Source organism: Triturus cristatus, chromosome 8 (assembly GCF_964204655.1).
Source record: "Triturus cristatus chromosome 8, aTriCri1.1, whole genome shotgun sequence".
NCBI lineage: Eukaryota > Metazoa > Chordata > Amphibia > Caudata > Salamandridae > Triturus > Triturus cristatus.
The window spans coordinates 181,309,144-181,329,837 of record NC_140591.1 but is presented as its reverse complement, the minus strand read 5'-3'; the positions used below and the strand labels follow the sequence as shown (position 1 = coordinate 181,329,837).

At 53.9% G+C, this 20,694-nt stretch overlaps 1 protein-coding gene across 3 annotated transcripts in view; it reads left to right on the top strand.

The window, feature by feature from the left end:
* Positions 1-20,694, top strand: part of LOC146801783 (E3 ubiquitin-protein ligase TTC3-like) — a 1,211,260-nt gene that overhangs the window by 1,128,221 nt on the left and 62,345 nt on the right. The gene's annotated exons all lie outside the window — the stretch shown is intronic.

Here is a 20,694-nt window from a genome sequence, read left to right as displayed (position 1 = left end):
GGGGTCTCGAAATCAATGCCTCTAAGACTAAATTTATGATTTTAAACCCCACCCCCTCAACACGCCCAAACCCTATGCTGGGTTCAGTGCGTCTGGAGAGGGTTTCCACATTCGAATACCTGGGGGTAACCTTAAATGAGAAACTGACCTGGGGGACCCACACGATCAGGGTAAACATGAAGCTAACACAGAAAGCGGGTGGCATTACCAGAATGGTGGGCAAATCCATATACCGCCCATTGGGCCCCCTGTTACAGATCTACAAATCCCAAGCTTGGGGCTCAGTTATCTATGGGGCTGAAATATGGGGCCATACTCCTGTTAACAATCTAACATCCACAGAAAATAAATTTCTGAGGCAGCTGGTGGCTCTCCCTTCCAGCACGCCCCTGCTCCCTCTGAGACTTGACCTTGGTCTCAGACCAATTGCAGAGGAACTGGGTCTAAAACTATTAACCTTTTGGCAGCGTGTTTGGAGTAGCCAAGACCTTGCCAACTACAGAAGCGAGCTTCAGGAATTTCTTGCCCTGCCCAACATTAGTAATATCCCTTGGTTAATATATGTAAAAAGCTCATGCGAAAGCTTAGGGTTGCAGGAATTATGGACTGATCCCGCAAACTCAAGTTTGAGAATCTCAAGGAAGGCACTTTCTCGACTTTATTACCAGTCTAAGCTCACTTCTACCCTACATAGCACACGGGTGGGTTCATTGACACATTCATTTATATACCAGAAAGATTTTTACAAAATGGAAAAAGTTCTGGACGGAATGGCTCCTGCGTTGGCTAGAAAGCTCTATCTGCAGTGGAGGTATGGTTCCTTACCACTGAGGGCTTTCACTAGCTCCTGGTCCAAGCCTCCCTACAAGTGAGCAATGCCCAATCTGTTCGAATCACCAGGAAAGCGAGTCACATGTGTTATTTTTTTGCAAAGCCTATCAGAGAGCAAGGAACCGCTGGCTTCTACCCATTTTAAAAAACATGGGTTTTAGGGAATTTTTGCCAGCCTTTAGAATACTAAAATTTGACTTGTCGCCTCCAATTGTTTTTGCAGTGGCAAAGTACCTACTGGCTATGTGGCATGTTCGAACCAGCCTCCTAAAAAAGGCCGGCCAAGTATAGCTGGTAATCTATTTCAGAATACATTTCGTATCTTTTAAAAAAAATCTATTTATCATTCATTCTTATGACAACTAATTGTTTTAATGTTATTATTCGGATGTTGACAACTTGAATTTTTTTATATATACAACTGTAATGTACTATATCTTTGATGATCTAAATGATCGAAATAAAGATTCTAATGATAATGAATGATATTCAGGTGTCACTGATGGACATGCCATTTGATGGCACATGTCTCTTCGGAGACAAGGCAGACTGGGCTTTGAAGGATTGTACTGAAAGCAGAGCCACAGTACACTCTGCCTTTCCCTGCCATGCGGCATTATGCTCAGCAATTTAGCCCCTCTAGTGGCTTCCAAAGAAGTCTGGCACAAGATCAATGCCAAAGTCCAACTCCTCAACAGCAGACCCCCAGTTGTTCCAATGTCAGAGTCAGGTATCCGGCCAACAACATTCAGGTCCCCAGGCCATCAAATCACTTAGTTCCCCAACTCCGCTGCTGCTTTAAAACACAGTTAGCTTTTCCTCTGTGGCACCTTGCCATCCCATTGGAGGCAGGATAATGTTTTATCTCCATGGGAGGCAAAGCATCACATCTCCAGATTGTTCAGTAGGGCTATGCTTTGCCATTCCTTTCCACCCCACCATTCATACCACCTGCAACTGAGCAGTTATTGGAGGATATGTGTCCATCTTACAAAAGCAGTCTGGGCCCTTTTAAAGAAAGGGGCCATCGATTGGGTCCTGGCATCGGAAATGAGGACTCGATGCTACTCCCAATATTTCCTGGTGCCAAAGAAGGATGGAGGCCCTCATCCTATTTTAAACCTTTGCCCTCTCAACTTCTTCCTCAAAAAGGACAAATTCAAAATGCTATGTGCCCTGGACTCAGAAAATTGTATGGTGGCGTTGGATTTCCAGATGCCTATTTTCACATTCTTCTCTTGCCATCCCACAGGCATCACCTACAGTTCAAGGTGAGCCAGAAACATTTTCAGTCTTCTGTGCTCACATTTGGTCTCACTAGCGCCCCTCGGATGGTCACGAAAGTGATGGCGGTTATTGCTGTACATCTTTGGAGGGTGGGAATACCAGTCTTTTCATACCTAGATAACTGGCTGCTTAAGGCGGGCTCACCAGTCAGTTGTAGACCACCTTAAGACGATGGCAAACCTCACATCTTTTCAGTTCTTGATCATTGTGCAGAAGTTACACCAGACTCCTTTTCAGATGCTCCCTTTTATTGGAGCTGTTCTAGATACAATACTCTTTCTAGCCTTTCTACCAGCTCAATGAATCCTAGACACTCAGTCTATGATCTCGATGTTTCAACCTCTTTCCTTGGGATCAGTCAGGGCAGTTCAGAGGCATCTTGGTCTTTTCACGTCTTGCATCCTGATTGTGGAAAACGCCAGATGGAACCTGTCGGCTCTGCTGTCAGATCTGAAGTTTCAGTGAATGTAACACTAAGGAAAGCTGTCTGATTCCACCCTGGTTTCAGAGATGACGACAAAAGATCTGCAGATCAACCATAATTGAACTAGCGCCAGACCTCTTTCTCTTACACACCAAAGTTGACAGTTGTTTTGGATGTAATGTTGCTGGGTTGGGGGGAGATCATTGGGTAGAAGTGCAGATCAAAGGACTCTGGTCTCTGGCAGAATCTCGCCTCCACATCAGTTTGCTGGAGTTGTAGGCAATTCGCTTGGCAATGAAAGCCTTCCTCTTGTTGGTATGTGGTACTGCAACAAACTGAGCAGAATGGAGTCCGGGTCCCTGTGCCAGGAGGCTCTGCACTTCTGGAACTGGTGGAGTCGGTATGGCATTTCCCCAGTAGAGCACTGCGAAGCTGGACCTTTGAATGCCAGGGTGGACTAACACAGCCAACTTTGCATAGCAGATCATGAATGACAGTCGCACTCAGGTGGTGGTGGTGGTGGTGCAGGGCATCTTCCAGCAATGGGGAAAATCCTGCCTTGTTGTTTTTTTTTTTGCCACGGCTGAGAACACGCTGTGTTCAGACTTTTCTCCCAGGTTTCTCACCCTCGGAGACACTTTAAACCTAGAGTGGATCTCGGGCTCCTTTATGCCTTCCAATCTTTATCTCACCTGCTCAAAGTTCTGAAGTAGATTAGGAGCAAATGGGCCCAAGTCATCCTAGTAGCCCCAGATTAGGCCAGGAGACTGGTTCCTGGAATGTCTGGTCATGAGCGTTTGGCCCTGCAAAATCTTCACCTCCATACGTGGAGATTAAGCAATGGCATTTGATTGCCTTTGGCCTCCCTCCCGAGGTAGCAGATGTCATCTTGCCAGCAAGGCATTTATCCACAAAATCTATCTATGCTGGACGCTGGAACAAGTTTGTGGCTTGGTCCACTACTCGACATATACAACTCATACACGCAGTTGCTGGATGTAATTTTTTTGTGTGTTATCACTAGCCGAGCAAGGACTTGCTGTGACAACAGTTAAATGTTATTTTTCAGCCCTGTAATTTTTTCATCGTTTATCTGTCCAACCATCATTAATTATCTGAAAGAGACACGTTAGTGATAGATTCCTTACCTTAGAATATTCCCCAGGCGTCATTCTGGATCCGGAAAGTTTTCTGCTTAGCAGTACCCCTGCACACCAGTAGGTGACGCCGTGCAGCTCCGCGCTCGTCACTGGCATCGTGCGCGCCGGGACCACGTCACGGAGGCTACTTAGGCGCCACCCATGCACGCTGACATCAGTTATTTATTTTTCCACGCCGAAAGCGCAGATCCGGATTGAGCACGTACCTCGGTCAATTTTTGACCACATTTTGAGACTTTTTGTCTTATCCTCTTGTCTCCTGGTGCACGTAGGGATGCCCGGCTTTAGGTCTTGTGGGTCGTGCCACTGTAATATGTCGGTGGCGGACCCCCATGATGTAAGCCTCTACTGCCTGGAGACTGACCACGACTCCCGGGATTTTCGGGACTGCCGTGCCATGGCCCTGAAGGCATTGCGGGAGCGGCGCCGGAAGTTGCTGGAGGTCCGGCACTCCTCTCGCCGCTGCTCCGGGTCTAGGGGCCGTTCGCGGGACCACAGCCGTCGCTCCTCGGACTCTAAGTCTTCACCTTCAGATTCCGGTAAGCGACGCCATAAGAAGATGTCAAAGAAGCGTGTTTGCTCTCTGATGTCCCCCCGTTGCTTTCTGTGGCGGACGTGGGAGACATCGGCTCCGCCCCTGTGTCTCCGCCCCTGTGTCTCCTTTGGAGCCTGGGAGTCCCGCGTCCTACCCGCTCTACCCGGGTCCATCGGCGATTCCCGAACAGCGGCAAGAGTTTCTTGCTGCCTTGGACCGCCTGTTTAGGCCTCGGACTCCCGCCAGTGCACCTGCGGGCCCCACGTCCATATCCTGTTGACCCAGCGGCACCGCCTCCTGTGCCAGCCCCGGAGCCACTGGATCCAGCGCCCGCGGCTCCAGCCCCGGCGCCGCAAGGTGCACCGCTGTTGGCTCTGGCGCTGCCCTTGGCTCCAGCCCCAGCGCTGCCCTTGCTCCGCCACAGGCGCCGCACTGGGTGCCGTTTATCCCGTCCCTGCCACGGTTCTCGGACCATTTCGTTCCGACCTGGGATCCTCATTGGGGTGGGGCTCCAGTTCGGCCCCGGTTGGCGCTGCTCCCGGCGCTGCTGGCCCCCTCTCCGGCTCCGGTCCTGCCACCGCTACCGGCACCTTCTACCCCGGAGCCGGATGAGGACTTGGACGGATCCGAGGACCCCTTTGCGCGGCAGTGTGACTCAGAGCAGGATTGGGTGGATGACCTTCAAGACGCAGGTGAACTTGATGTGTCTTCTGACCCGGGGTTTGCCTCGCCTCCGCCTACTATGGAGGAGGGCGCTTCCTACACTATGGTGCTGTGTCGAGCCGCAGAGACTCTCCACCTCGACCTCCCTACGGTGGCCCTTAAGACCAACCTCCTTACGGAGGTGCTCCAGATGGCATCTACGTCGTCGGAGCCGCTGCTCCCTTTCAATGAGGCCCTTACCGAAGTCCTCTTGGCCGGCCTCGGGGGCGCTGGTGGATAAGAACGTCGCTAGGCGTCATCGCCCGCCGCCTGGTGATCCCGCCTCCTTGACCACTCACCCCACGCCTGAGAGCCTGGTCATTTAGGCCTCGACATCGCAGAGTGCCTTTCCCTCCACCGGACACGGACTCTAAGAGGCTGAACCAATATGGCAAGACGTTGTTTTCCTCAGCTGGTTTGGGGTTGAGATCAGTAAAAACCGCCTGCTTATTGGGCCGTTACCCCCACGCAGTGTGGGATTCGGTGGCGGAGGTTCTGCCTCAGTGCTCTGAGGAGGTCCAGGCCCTCCTTTCCCAAGCAATTGCGGAGGGCAAGGATACGGCGAAGTTTGCCATCAGGTGTGGTTTGGACACCGCTGATTCGTTGGTCAGGGCGATTTCCACGATGGTGGCGTTGCGGCGCCACGCCTGGTTGTGTTCCACTGGCTTCTCACCCGATGTCTAGAGCTCGCTCAAGGACATGCCCTTCGATGGCTCCCGCTTCTTTGGTGATGAGGCTGACAATGCCCTGGAGCGCTTTAAAGACTCTCGAGCCACAGCCAAGTCTTTGGGTCTTGCCTCGAAAACTCCTGCCACAACGGGGTTTCGTTTCTTTCGTGGCCAGGGAGGGGTACTCAGGCGTGCTCTTCCAGCAAGCCTGTGCAGTACCAGCCTCAGCGAGGCTGCGGACGTGGGTTCCAGCGTGCGGGGCAGTCCACTTCCACCCCCGCTGCTTCCGCCTCGAAACCTTCCTAATCCCAGCATCTGATAGAGACTACTAGCTGCAGATTCCTTCACGTAGAATTATCCCCAGGCATGAGACTGGATCCGGAAACTTTTTGCCACAGCATCCCTGCGTGCCGGGCAACATCACGCGACTCCGCCCAGGCGTCGTCCGCGCACATGATGTCAGCGAGGTCACATAAGACCCGCCCCGGCGCGCCCACGTCCGTTTTTTTCTTTTCCGTGTGCAACGCGGATCCGTCCCTTGCTGCGGGCCTGTTTTAGGCCCCCTTTCTCCCATTCTTTTTAGATGAAACTGTGAGCGAATGCCTTCGGGCTTTAAAACTTGCACGTTTTGTGGGCGTCTTATGTCGGCAATGGACCCTCACCTCATTTGCATGTTGTGTTTGGGGGAGGATCACGGCACCTCAGATTGTGCGGTGTGCCAGAAGTTGAAGCCGAAGTCGCGGCAGGAGTGCCAAATGAAACTTCTCTTGGCGGGTCTCTCCAGGTCGACGTCCTCCCCTCGGTTTGCTTCGGCGGTCGTCGTCCTCGCCTTTCTCCGATGTCATGTGAGCGTCGCTTCCCGGTGGGTAAGTGTCGCAGTTCATCCCCGGGGGCTGGTTTCCAGCCTACCGGGGGCGTGGACTCTCCGCGGGTGATGTGGCCTCGTGTGTCGTCCTATCCACCGTTTCCAGGTGTTGGGGCATCGAGAGTCCAGATGGAGACTTACGCGGTGGCTTTGCAGGCCTCGCTAGCGTCTCCTCCTCCTTACCCTCCTGGGGCGTCGGCGGATCCCTCGCCTTGCGCAGTGCCCTCCGCGGCGCCGCCAGTGGCTCCCGCGCCGACTACATCGGATCCAGGCTTGGAGGATGTGGTGCTGTTGGGGTGCAGCTCCTCTGGGGCACCTCCTTTAGGCCACGGCGTCTCTGCCTCGCCGCAAACCCCCGCGGCTGTCCCTGTGGTGTTGCGGGAGGTGGCCGGGGCTCGGGTCGCATCCCCAAGCCCCTCTCGGCCCCTTGGCAGGGTGGTCCTGTCTAAGGCCGAGGTGACGCCGCTACAGCGCCAGCAACAGCTGGACCGTGCGGCGCCACAGGGGTAGTGGACCCTACTCCTCCTGCTCCGGGTCGAGGTCGAGGGCAGACCCCTCGTTCCTTTCCGGGCCCCTCTCGTACCTCCTCACAGGCAGCTGCCTCGGAGGGCGAGTTGGAGGTTGTAACGTCCCTGGTGCAGCCACAGCGGTTGCCAGGTGACCTTCGCCTCCTTCTGGGCCGCGGCCTGCGGAGGGCTTCGGGCCCATCCCGTTACCCCACGCAGCTGGTTGCCTCGGCGGGGGCTGGGGCGGCGCGGTGCCAGCGCTGGTGTGGCTCCAGCTCTACTCCGGTCCCCGCTCCAGTCTCCGGTGCGGGGTGACTTGGAGGTCCCTTGCCCGGCGACGACGGATGGCGCCAGTGTCCTGCCGCAAGCAGCGGACTCTACGGCTCCGTGCAGGGGTCGTACCACGGATTTGTCTTAGGTCGCTCCTTCTCCCGAGGCAGGCTGCATATTGGTATTGTCCTCCACGGAGACTGGTCGCCGTGTGGTGTCCTTTTCACCGGCATTGAAGGGCGGCTCCCCGCCCTTCCTGGGGCAGAGGTGTTCGTCGGAAGAGCGGCGGGTCCCTCATTCTTCGGCTCTGCCTGACTTCCAGGTCTGGCCCTTGTCCGCCACGCTTGGCCGCCACGCTTGGCCTCGAGGACGGCCGCCTTAGTTTGCAGCCGTTGCCCACAGAGGAGCTGCTTTTTCCACTGCAGGGCCCTACGGATGCGGGTGCGGCATTCGCTCACGTGGTGTCCACGGCTGTGGGCATCCTACGCATGGGTGACCCGGTGGCTCACTTTCCGGCGGACCATCTGTTGGAGGTCCTCCACCAGGGCTCTGGTGGGAGGGAAATCTTGCTCCCCTTTGAAGGTTCGCTCCTTTCTGCATCTTCTGCAGCGGCAACTTCCGACACCGCGTGACCCGGCGTGCCTCTCCATTCACCCCTCAGCCGCCATTCTCCTTCTGCGGACTGCCTTTGCCTCCCTGCAGCCCCTGTTGGCCCCACCATCCAGAGAGGCCCGTTGGCTGGATACTCGGGGACACAACATTTTCGCCTCGACCAGCGCGGCCCTGCGGGCCCTTAACACCTTGTGTGTGCTGGCTAGGGCCTCCTCCTGTTTGTGGGACTCGGCTGAGTCTCTGGGGTCTGCAGCATCTCAGGAGCCTGCTCAGGTGGATTTGCAGCACCATGCATTGGATGGCCGGGAGCTTGCGGCGTTTATTCTCCGCTCCGCTCTGGACGTCTCTGAGGCGCTGGGCCGGGCCATGGCTTCCACAGTTGCTCTCCGTCGCCATGCTTGGCTTCGGGACGGCGTCTTCCACGAAAATATTCTGGAGAGGCTCATTGATCTCCCATTTGATGGCAGTCTGTTGTTTCATGCGCCGGCCGACTCCGCCATCCAGAGGCTCTTGGCAGGGCTCTGTCCTCCTCCGTCCACTCCTCAGTGACTTTTGAGTTAGGGTTGCTTTTGGGCCGCCTTAGGCCGGCGGTTCTAGTGGTGGAGTATGTTTTTCTGGCCGTTTACGTCCTTCCTTGGGACTTTGGCATTGTTAGCTGCTGGACGGCCCCTTTGTTGTTGTGTGTGAGTTCTGCAGGAGTTGTTGCGCAGACTTGGCCCTGAGATTGGGCCTTCTGCTTTGCTTCGACTGCTGTCAAGCCTGTAGCGGGGATGTTTTATCCCTGTGGTTCTTTTGTTTCTTCCAAAGAGGGTTCCCATATATTGGGACTTCACGTGCCCTACGTGAGGTTATGGTAGCTGTCATATGGCTTGCGCTCTGCTGGAGGGTTCTGGTCGCCTTCGGGTACCTGTTCTCCATGGTGTTTACGTAGGTTGCTTTTGCTTCCTGAGGTAGTGTGCGCGGCCACTTGTGGTGGTGGCCCGGGCCTCTCCTCCTCTCCCTGCTCCCGTTCTGCAGTCTGGGATGTCCCTGTGTTCTCCCTTGCCAGGCGTTGCCTACTTGGTCTTCCTGGGGCCTCGGGCTGTTCTTCTTGCTTCTGGCCTTGACGGCCGGTATTGTTGTGGCTGGCAGGCTGCTCTCCATCTGGGATGGGCTCGCCTTCTTCTCCTTGGTTTCCTTGTGCCCTCTAGGCTTCTTCTTCTTTTTCTTCCGTCTTCCTGTTTTGGCATTCAGCGGAAACTATGTTGCCTTGTGGGGGCGTGGGGTGCTTCGGCCTCTCCGTCCTTGCCCTTGGTTCCTCTGCTGTGAGTGTACGAGCCTCTTCAGCCTTCCCTCCCTCCTACGTCCCAATGGGGTCGGTGGGGTTCTGCTTGTGGGGGTTCCCTTGGCCAGGCAGGGGAGAGGTTCTACTTGGTCCACAGATTTTGTCCCCTGTGGGGCCCTCTGTTCTTCTTTGGCTGGTGGGGTCCTTTCACAGACCCTTTCGCAGACCCTCCTTCCCAGGGTGTATTGCTAGGGTATCTATTCTACGTGAAGGAATCTGCGGCTAATAGTCTCTATCAGATGTACGAGTTACTTACCTTCGGTAACGATGTATCTGGTAGAGACGATTCTAGCCACAGATTCCTTCATGGCCCGCCCTGCCTCCCCCATTCTGCGAGTATCCTTGGGTTGGTCTTTGGTACTCGCCTCTCGGTGGGGGGCTGTGTCTCCTGTGAGTGCCTTCCTTGTTCTTGACGGGTGGCTCCGTCTGGGGGCAGTTCATTCCTCCGTTAGTTCTTTGGCGGATGGGGTTTCGGTGCGCCGGTGCCCTGCTGCTCTGGCTACTTCAGGTTTGGGGGGAGATTGCTTATATCCTTGTCCTCCCTTCCCTCCCCTCCCTCCCTTCCTTCCATTGCTATCCTCTGGTTTGAAGGTCCTCTGCCCATGTCTTGCCCTTGTCCTTGTGGGTGGTTGCCCTCTAGGTTGGGGTGGCTTGGTGGTTGTTGTACCTCTCTGTCTTGGGACCGGTCCCATTCCTTGCTCAGGATGAGGGGGGTGGGCTTCCTACGAGTGCCATGACTTTTATGCCTGTTCTTCCCTTCGTGCCACAGGGATGGGAGTTTGTCTATGTGCGGGCAGGGTGGCTGCACAGGTTTCTGCTTGTTTTTCTTCTTTCTTCTTTCCCTGCCCTTGGGGTCTGCGATGTTGGCACTACCCTGGTGGTGTTGTTAGTCACCGTTTCTTTCCACTTTTTCTGCTCTTCTCACACTGTTTCCATGCTCCCACAGTCTTTATATGGTGGTTCCACGTTGTGGTGCGGAAAAGTTCTCAGAAGAAAACTGATGTGGGCGCGCCAGGGCGGGTCTTATGTGACCTCACTGACGTCACGTGCGCGGACGACGCCTGGGCGGAGTCGTGTGATGTCACCCCGCAGGGATGCTGTGGCAAAAAGTTTCCGTATCCAGTCTCACGCCTGGGGATAATTCTATGTGAAGGAATCTGCGGCTAGAATCGTCTCTACCAGATACATCGTTACCAAAGGTAAGTAACTCGTACTTCCGGGGGCACCCCACGCCAGTGGGTGGCAGGGTTCACCTCCACCACTGGCGCGAGATTACGTCGGACAAGTGAGGGCTGCAGATAATCTGCCAAGGTTACTCGCTTTCTGTCCTCCCCTCCAGCCATGCCACCTCGGTCCCACCGCATGTCGGGGGATCATTTGGCTCTTCTCCGTCAGGAAGTCAAGGCCCTCCTGGCCATGGGGGCCATCGAGTACGTTCCTGATCAGGAAGTAGGGAGGGGTTGCTATTCCCACTACTTCCTGGTCCCCAAGAAGGACAAGGGGGGCCTGCGCCCTATCTTGGACCTCCGGGACGTCAATCGCTTCCTCCGGAAGGAGAAGTTGAAGATGCTGACTGTAGCTCAGGTCCTGTCTGCCCTAGACCGTGGAGACTGGGTGGTAGCGTTGGACTTGCAGGACACTTATTTTCACATTCCTGTCCTGCCGGCCCACCGGCGTTACCTGCGGTTCACGGTAGGCCAGGAGCATTTTCAGTTTGCCGTACTCCCCTCCGGCCTTGCCAGTGCCCCTCGGGTGTTCACAAAGGTGATGGCGGTGGTCGCAGCTCATCTGCGCAGGTCAGGGGTGTAAGTCTTCCCCTACCTCAACGACTGGCTGTTGAAGGCGAGTTCGCCCCAGGCAGTTGTCTCCCACCTCCAGACTACGGCCGATGTCCTACATCTGCTGGGGTTCTCCATCAATGTGCTGAAGTTGCACCTGAGTCCCTCTCAGAAGCTCCCTTTCATCGGAGCGGTTCTGGATTTGACGCTGTTTCGGGTTTATCCTCCCGAACAGCAAGTCCGGGATATTCAGGCTATGATTCCGCTCTTTCAGCCTCTATCCCGGGTTTCAGTCAGGATGTCCCTCCGGCTTCTGGGCCTGATGGCCTCCTGCATCCTGCTGGTGCCGCATGCCAGATGGCATATGCGGGCTCTGCAGTGGGACCTGAAGTTCAGCATCAGGGCAACCTGTCCGATCATGTCCAGATCTCAGAGGGCACTTCACGGCAATTGCAGCGGTGGCACAGGATGCGCGATTGGGTCAATGGCAGATCCCTCTCCCTTCCCCAACCGGAGCACACGGTAGTGATGGATGCGTCCCTCCTGGGATGAGGGGGGCACATGGGAGAGGCGGAGATCAGAGGCCTCTGGTCTCCGGCGGAGTCCCGGCTCCATATCAACCTTCTGGAGCTGCGGGCGGTCCGGCTTGCACTGAAGGCATTCCTTCCCTCTGTCCACGGATGTGTAGTGCAGGTGTTCACGGACAACACCACCGCCATATGGTACTGCAACAAACAGGGCGGGGTGGAGTCGTGGATCCTTTGTCAGGAGGCTCTGCGCCTCTGGACGTGGCTGGGACATCAAGGCATTACCTTGGTGGTTCAACACCTGGCAGGTTCTCTGAACGCCAGGGCGGACGAACTCAGCCGCCGGTGCATGGTGGATCACGAGTGGCGTCTGAATTTGGACGTGGCGCAAGGTCTCTTCCTGCGGTGGGGAGAGCCTTGGTTAGATCCACCGAAGAGAACGCGCTATATCATCAGTTCTGCGCGTTGGAATTTCCAAGATGGCACTCGCTCGGAGACGCTTTTCGTCGCGAGTGGAGTTGCGGTCTGTTGTACGCCTTTCCGCCTATACCACTTCTGCCCAGAGTGCTGAAGATCAGGTGGGACCGGGCCCAAGTTATTCTTGTGGCTCCGGACTGGGCTCGAAGAGTATGGTATCGCGAGCTACTCAGTATGAGCATCGATCCCCCGATCCGTCTGCCTCTTCGGGAGGATCTTCTGTCGCAGCATCAGGGGACGGCCCTCCACCCGAACCTGTCCAGCCTCCATTCTTGGAGATTGAGCGGCGACAGTTGACGCCTTTTGATCTTCCTCCTGAAGTCTGTGATGTCATCTTGGCAGGCAGGCGTCCCTCCACTAAAACGGTGTACGCCTGTAGGTGAAACAGATTTTTGGCATGGTGCACAGCTAAGACTGTGGATCCCCTTTCTGCGGTTCTCCTGTTCCTTCTTTCTTTGGCCCAGCAGGGCTCTGCTCTGGGCACTTTTAAAGGTTATCTTTTGGCTATCTCTGCCTTCCTACGGCTTCCTAATCAGCCTTCTCTTTTTAAGTCCCCGGTTGTTTATCGTTTTCTTATGGGCATTACGCATACGTTCCCACCTGTGCCCTTCATAATGCCTCAGTGGGACTTGAATCCTGTCTTGACTTTTCTGATGTGCGCTCCCTTTGAGCCCCTTCATAACTGTCCCTTACGTCTTCTTTCTCTCAAGGCGGCTTTCCTGGTAGCTATCACCTCTGCCAGGAGAGTGAGTGAGCTCCTGGCTCTTTCTTCCAAACCTCCTTTCCTTTCTGTTCATCCGGACAAGGTGGTTCTGAGGACACGTCGTTCTTTCTTGCCAAAGGTTGTCACACCCTTCCACATCGGGCAGACCATCACTTTGCCCACCTTTTTTCCGCCTCTGCATCCTTCACGGGAAGAGGAGCGGCTCCACCGTCTGGACCCTAAACGTGCGCTTGCATTCTGTCAGCAGCGTACACAGCAGTTCCGGGTGGATGAACAGCTCTTTGTTGTCTACGTGGGCGCCAAAAGAGGTTGGGCGGTGCACAAACGGACCATCTCCAGGTGGGTCGTTCTATGCATCAAAGCATGTTACTCCTTGGCCAAGAAGGAGCCTCCTGTGGGTCTGCGTGCCCATTCGACCAGGGCAACTGCAGCCACTACTGCCTTGGGACGCGGTGTCCCCTTGCAGGATATTTGTCAGGCAGCAATGTGGGCCTCGCTGCATACGTTTACCAGGCACTACTGCCTTGACAGTCCGGTCCGGAGAGATAGCTTCTTTGGCCGTTCTGTGCTCCGTGACTTTCTGGTGTAATCTTGTTCGCAGCCCCACCACCGGGGTTGGTATTGCTGGGGTATCTATTCTGAGGTAAGGAATCTATCACTAACGTGTCTCTTTCAGATGCACAAGTTACTACTTGTGTAACAATATATCTGTAAGAGACATTAGTTAGTGATAGATTCCTTACTGCCCCACCCATCCTCCCCGTTCCGCGAACTGATTACTAGGGTTAAGGTCATCCCCTTTTAGGGTCCTAGTTTTATGCACCAAAGGTCAGTTTCTCGCATATCTCTTGGCGCACGACGCCAGTGATGAGCGCGGAGCCGCACGGCGTCACCTACTGGCGCGCAGGGGTACTGCTAAGCAGAAGAAATTCCGGATCCAGACTGACGCCTGGGGAATATTGTACGGTAAGGAATCTATCACTAACTAATGTCACTTACAGATATATCGTTACACAAGTAGTAATTTGTGCGTTAATATGTATTTTTTAAAAGTGCTTATCCACATCTTTCTGGCTAAACCATTAGTGATGCTTTAGTGGGACCTTAGTTTGGTACACACATACTTGATGTACACCATAGTCAAACCAAAGTACAATTGTTGCAGCTTTTGACTCTAAAAACAGTTTTCCTCTTTGCGATAACATCATCCCATCTCTTAAGTTAACTGTAGGCACAATCTGTATAGCAAACGTATACTACCTTTTTTCAGAAAAACTGGTAGTTTGGACTATGGCTATATTGTTGCCCAAGTTTGTGGTGCTTTTCTTATCAGATAATCCATCACACTTCCAACATTGTTAGCTCCACCTCATCCCAATTAAGAGGATGAAAGGCTCCATCGTTTAGACCCCCAAAACGTCCCTCCTTGAGTTTGTATCTGATCACACCAAGAATCGGTGGACGATCAGCTCTTTGTTGGATTCACAGGAGCAGAGAAATGTACGGCAATGCAGAAAATAATAATTTCAAGGTGGATATTTCAGTGCATAAACATCTGCTACACACTGGCTAAATGAGGGCTCATTGCAGCAGGGCCAAGGCTGCTACCACTGTGTTGTTGGGTGGAGTGTCTGTCTTGGACATCTCTCAGGTGGGCATCAGTTCACATGTTAATGAACATTGATTGCTGCGTCCGGCGGGAGGGACACTTTACCCTTTCGTATCTGAAAGACTTTTTGGTCCGAGCTATTCCACAGAACTACCACCTTGGGAGGTACTGCTCTGGCATTTATTCAAAAAGTGAGGAACCTGTGGTTAGAAGAATCTATCAGAAAAGCAAATTACTTACTTCTTATAGAGACTTCTAACCACAGATTCCTGACCCTGTGAATTTCCCCCACGCACCAGACAAGATCCGGGAACTTTTCAGAAGTCGCCTCACCCTTCAACAGGTAGCGTCATGCAGCTCAGTGTTGGATCCGTCAACTCTAGCTAGAACGTCGGCCCCCCATAAATACGCCACTTCAGCAAGCTGTTTTCTTTCTTTCTTTCCACACCTCTCAACACGGATCCGAAACTAGCAGTGTTATCTTTCCTCAGGAAAACTCTTTTTCTTTCTAAACACGTCACAGCGTGCAGAATATGGGCCCTAAAAAACAAGTTTTAAGCCATGCTTTTACTTCTACCAACGGATGTCGGTGACAAACACCCACAACGTCTGTCTCTAGTATCTGAAAGAGACATGTTAGTGATAGATTCCTTACCTTAGAATATCCCCAGGCGTCAGACTGGATCCGAAAAGTTTTCGTCTGCAGTACCCCTGCACGTCAGCAGGCGTCGTCTTACGGCTCCGCGTACGTCACTGCCGTCGTATCCGCCGAGATGACGTTATCGGAGATACTTAGACACGCCCACGCGCGCTGACGTCAGTTCTTTTCTTTTTCTGCGCAGCAGCGCAGATCCGAGAGAAAGCGGAACCCCTACTTAAAAGTTTTAAGTTGGTTTCTGACAACTTGTTTTGTTGTGTACTTGACTCCTGGTGCAATAGAGTTGCCCGGGTCCTGTAGGGCCTGCCGTCGAAACATGTCAGTATCGGACCCTAACGACGTGCTTGGGGCACGCCCATGACCCTGAGGCACGCCCATGACCCTGAGGCATGCCCCGATTGTCGGGCCATGGCGCCGAAAGCTTTGTAGGAGCGCTCCCGAAAGTTGTTGGAGGTCCGGCAATCGATTTCATGCCAATCGAGGTCCCGATCCCAGCATCGCTTGTCAGAATTGGGGACAGGTAAGTCTAGGCGCCAGAAAAAGTCAAAGAAGGGACGTCGCTCTTCCTCTACCCCTCACCAGTCGCGGGACGCGGTGGAGGGGCGGGCGGTAACTCCCCCGCGGCTCAGTTGGAGGCTCCGTTGTAGCCTCCGTCGTTGCCTGCGGCCTACCCACCTTTTCCGGGCCCGCACGCGACTTTGGACGAGGTGCAGGCCTTTATGTCGGCCTTGCACCATTTCTTTGCTCCGCCGGGTCCCTCCAGAGCACCTTCGGGCCCCGCTGATCCGTCTGAAGGGTTTGCGCCCATGCCGCCGCCTCTGGCCTTGGCTATGCCAGCACCATACCCTGCGGCGCCTCCAGCCTCGGCGCAGACGCCGGACGGCACCGAACCGGTACTGGTATCGTACCCTCCCATTCCATTTCTTGGAGGGGAGTTTATCCCGTTTCCCATGGCACCTCGTCCTTACCAGCCTCTCAACCGGTGGACGAAGGGGAATACTGGGAGTGGTCTGAGGACCCTCTTGCAGCTCAATGCGAGGATGAGCCTGAGTGGGAAGGCGATGTGGAGGGTCCAGTGGATCTGGATTTCTTTCCACACCCTCCTACTCTGTCCCCTTCTTCCGTGACCACGGAGGAGGTTGGGACTTTTTCGGTGGTTTTGCAGCCACAGTCTTCCCCTGCGGAGCCGTTTCTGCCCTTCAATGAAGCGCTGACTGATATCCTGTTGGGCACCTGGCTTAAACTTAACACAGGAGTCCCGGTAGACAAGGGTGTGTGGCGCGCCGCCATCGCCCGGCGCTGGGCGATCCCAGCTTTCTCACACAACACCCAACGCCTGAGAGTCTGGTTTTCCAGGCTTCTGCCTCGCCGAGTGCATTGCCTTCTGCTCCTCCGGACAAGGAATCTAGGAAACTGGAGCAATTTGGGAAAAAGATTTTCACATCTGCCAGCTCTGGGTTGCGGGCTGTGAATACTGCGTGCCTGCTAGGCCGCTATTTCCATTCTGTGTGGGACACTGTGGCACAGGTGCTGCCTCAGTGCCTTGTGGAAGCACGGGCGGTTCTCTCCCAAGCCATTACCGAAAGGAGAGATGCTGCCAAATTTACTATTCGTTGTGGGCTTGACACGGCCGATTCTCTTGGTAGGGCTCTTTCCACAACTGTGGCGCCCCGTCGTTATGCTTGGCTCCGATTTACGGGCTTCTCTGGGAATGTCCAGAACACCCTGTTAGACATGCCCTTTGATGGTACACACTTCTTTGGTGATAAGGCGGATAGCACCCTGGAACGCTTTAAAGACTCTCAGGCCACGGCCCAGTCCTTGGGTCTCGCTACCGCGCGTACTCCCTCGGGTTCCGCTTTTAGGTCCTGTCAAGGTCGGGGCACCCAGGCGCGTTCTTTTCAGACCCGCAAGGCTGCGCAGTCTCAGCGCAGCTGCGGACGTGGGACCCACCGTGGTGGGTCCCAAGAGCAGTGGACAGGTCAATCCACCACCTCCCCTGCCGCCGCCGCCACCTCTAAACCTTCCTAGTCCGGTGTTTCAGGCCCACCTGACGCCAGTGGGTGACAGGATTCACCATTCACCTTCCCCACTGGTGCTCCATAACCTCAGACAGGTGGGTTCTGCAAATAGTCCGAAGGGGCTACTCCCTCCCCTTCGAATATACCCCTCCAGCCATGCCACCTCAGTCCCACCTCATGTCGGGGGAACACTTGGCACTTCTCCAGCAGGAAGATACGGCCCTCTTGGCCAAGTGTACCATTGAGCGCGTTCCAACGCCAGAAGTAGGTCGTGGTTGTTGCTCCCACTACTTCTTGGTTCCAAAGAAGGACAAAGGTCTACGCCCTATCTTAGACCTGCAGAACGTCAATCGCTTCCTCCGGAAGGAGAAGTTCAAGATGCTCATGCTTGCTCAGGTCTTGTCTGCCCTAGACCCGCAAGACTGGCTGGTAGCGTTGGACTTGCAGGATGCTTATTTTCATATCCCCATCCTGCCAGCCCACCGGCATTACCTACGGTTCACGGTGGGCCACAAGCACTTTCAGTTCACCGTGCTCCCTTTCGTCCTTACCAGCGCCCCTCGGGTATTCACGAAAGTACGGCAGAGCCGTCCCATGGAACAGACTCCAGCTGTATGCCAACCGGATCATGCTGGAGCACCTTCGGGTCACAGGGATCCACGGTGACTGCCTTTTGGGACCACGTCGGTGGAGCCGAAACTGAGCGTGCAACTTGACCTCCACTAGAGGTTGGGTGGTCCCTTCCTCGAGCACTCTCGGGGTGGCGACTGATTTCACTGGCCTAAGCCTCCGCATTGGACATGAATCCAATAATTTTGTCAGATTTTGAAGCTGTGGCCCTACCCTCTGGGCCATGAGCGTATGCTCATTTAAACCCAGGCATATCAATATGACAACGATGATGGTGGCAATGGGGAAGACGTATAAGCAGTGTAAGGAAATGCCCCTTTTTGTATGGTCACCCCAAAGGTTTTGGACTGATGCTGCTGGTTTTTATACTCAGATTGCACTGAGGCCAGCTAACTAGACCCCAGTGCCTGTGCCCTTACCCTTACACTGATATGACAAATAGGCTTCTACCCAATTGGCTGAGATAGCTTACCTGTAAGTCCCTAGTAAGTTGAACACCGGGCATGTAAGTCAGAGGCTCCTCCCCCAGGGATTGCAGCACTGGTTGTGCCACCCTGGGGTGGGACACAAATAAAAAGAGACTCCCGTCCTGCCATTTGCTGGCTGGAAGAGCAGTTTAACTGCTGGCCCGACATTCTAAGCAATGGAAAAGCCGTACTTCCCCCTGTTAGTAAGTCACCCCTATGGCAGGCCTGGCGAGTCCTAATGCAGGGTGCAACGTGTATCGTGGGCAGAACATGTATTTTACATGTTCTGATGGGGAAGTAGGTAAACTGTTGTTTTTACGATGGAAAAGCATGGTCGCCAATTTGGCGAGTGCAGAGTTACATGCTGACCACTCAGCTGTGCTAACCCTGAAACGTTGTGCCCAAAGTGGGTCATCCAAGGTATCAAACAGCTGGTTATATTAAACCAGACTTGATTCTCAGGTCGGAATTAATGTAACAAGTTGCAGTGTGTAACTGTAGCAAAGTTGCCACTTTGTTACCTTCAGTCCCCTGTGCACACACTGGCTGCACATGGGTTCCTGTGGCGAAACAGCTTTCTGTTCCTGGGAAGACGTGCTAACGACTCCCATGAGAGGAGACAATAGGAGCCTGCTCTGGAAGAGGTATCACATCCCCCCTGCAGGAAGCTACAAGGGTCTTGGCCCAAAAGTCGAGCTTCAAAGAAAAGCTGCCTTTGAAGGGCAAATGAGTAAGACTTGGGAGAGGGACTGCTCCATTGTTCAGACAGGCTGGCCCTTGAAACAGGAGAGGGGAAACCAGTTGCCAAACCAGTTTTCCAGTGGCGTGTATCCCCCTTGGTAGCCATATCTATGGGTTGTGGTCATCAGGTGGGAAAGAACCTGGTAGCCCATTGGCTACCAACTGCATCCTGAGCCTGAGGGCATTTTGTGAGCATAAGTTGGGCACCCCTGACACACGAACTCGTATCTTGACTGGAGAGAATGGAAGGTCTGCTCTGCTGCTCCAGTGTGAACTGCGCCTGCTTAATCTGGTGGCTAGCAAAGGAGAGGGACTGTTTCTGCTGTGTCCCGCACAAGGAGAAGCCGTCTCGATAGCCCAGCCAAAGCCATGAGACTCAAAGGATCAGGAAGCTGGCCTCCTGTTCACAGCACAGGGACACAACAGCTGAGAGGCATGCTGGGGAAAGTTGGTAACCCAAAGTCTTCATCCCTCTACAGTGCAGCACCAGGGGCCAGGACCCAAACGCATAAAGTTGCACCTGAGTTCGCTGAGCTTGGGAGTGTAGTTGAGGAGCAGCTTCCAACCCCCAGAGGATGAGTTATTGACCCAGGAAGGATTGGCCTTTGACTGTGAAACTGGGCAACCATTAGTCCCGTGGCTACTGGACTTCTGCCAGCACGGAGAGGACTTCGAGAGACGTTGACCCTGTGACCAAGACTGCCTCACCCCCTTCCTGGACCCAGGAGTAATCGCAGCAATTCCCCCGTTGACTGCATTCCATCCACAGCATCCTTCATCCCTTGCATCAGGACTACTTCCAGTGGAAAGCCCTGCAGCAGATAAAAGTGCCTGGATCTGACTGAGGACTGCTTCACCTACTGAGGTAACTGTCTCGGAGGACCTTGCTGGTCCCCCTGACTGGCTGCGTATTGGAGTTGGCTGCCTAAAGTGACTCTAAGTGACCACATTCCAACTAGCCAAACGTTTTGGTGAAAGGGTTTTTAAGTGTCAAATTTGTTAAATTTGCCAATGCTTGCTCGCGGTTGAGTGAAATAATCCGATTTACTATACCTTGTAAATTCTATAACTCCAGAACCCTCTGGTGGATCTTTTTTGCTGTGGTGTCTAAAAATACAGTCTATGTTTATAAGTTGTTGTCGGATTTCTTTGGTGAATTGTCAATAACTTCTCCAATTGTTTTGGTGCTTTTTAAATGCTTTACACTTGTTCATTTGTGTAAGTCTTTCTGCCCAGAGCCACAGCTACCCAGGGTTGAGCTGAAGGTTTTAAAAACGAAACCTAAGGGTCCTAAAGGGGTTGGTAAGTGTATTACACAGTGAGGTTGCACAACCATACCATATAATACACACCATTTCCTCAAAAGGAGGTAAACATGTGGTCTGGACACCTCACCCGACATAGGGTTATCTTCCCTATACTCGGCCATGGATAAAGAAGACTGCCTCCTTCATCACAGTGATCAGTTGGGCACTGGAAATACAATTCCTCAAAAGAAGCGAATACGAAAGCCCTCACTGAGGTTCTGAACCCAGCTCAGACCAACCAGGAACCTCTATTGCCTTTTTATGAGGCCCTCATTGATGTACTGATGGGTACTGGGCAAAACCAGGACCCCCACCCCTCCTTCCTCCAGCAAATAGACAAGTGGCAACATGACACAGGCCTGCTCCCAGGGACACTGGTTTTCTTATCTAGCAACCCACCCCGGAGAGCTTAGTTGTACAAATGGCCACCAGCTGCCAAAACCCTCAATGCCTTCTCTAGAACCCCTCATAAATGAGAATCCAAACAAATTGAAACATTTGCAAAATTCATGTTTTCCTGTTTCACTCTTGATCGTAGGTCTGTCAACAGCTCCTGCCTCCTGGGTAGGCA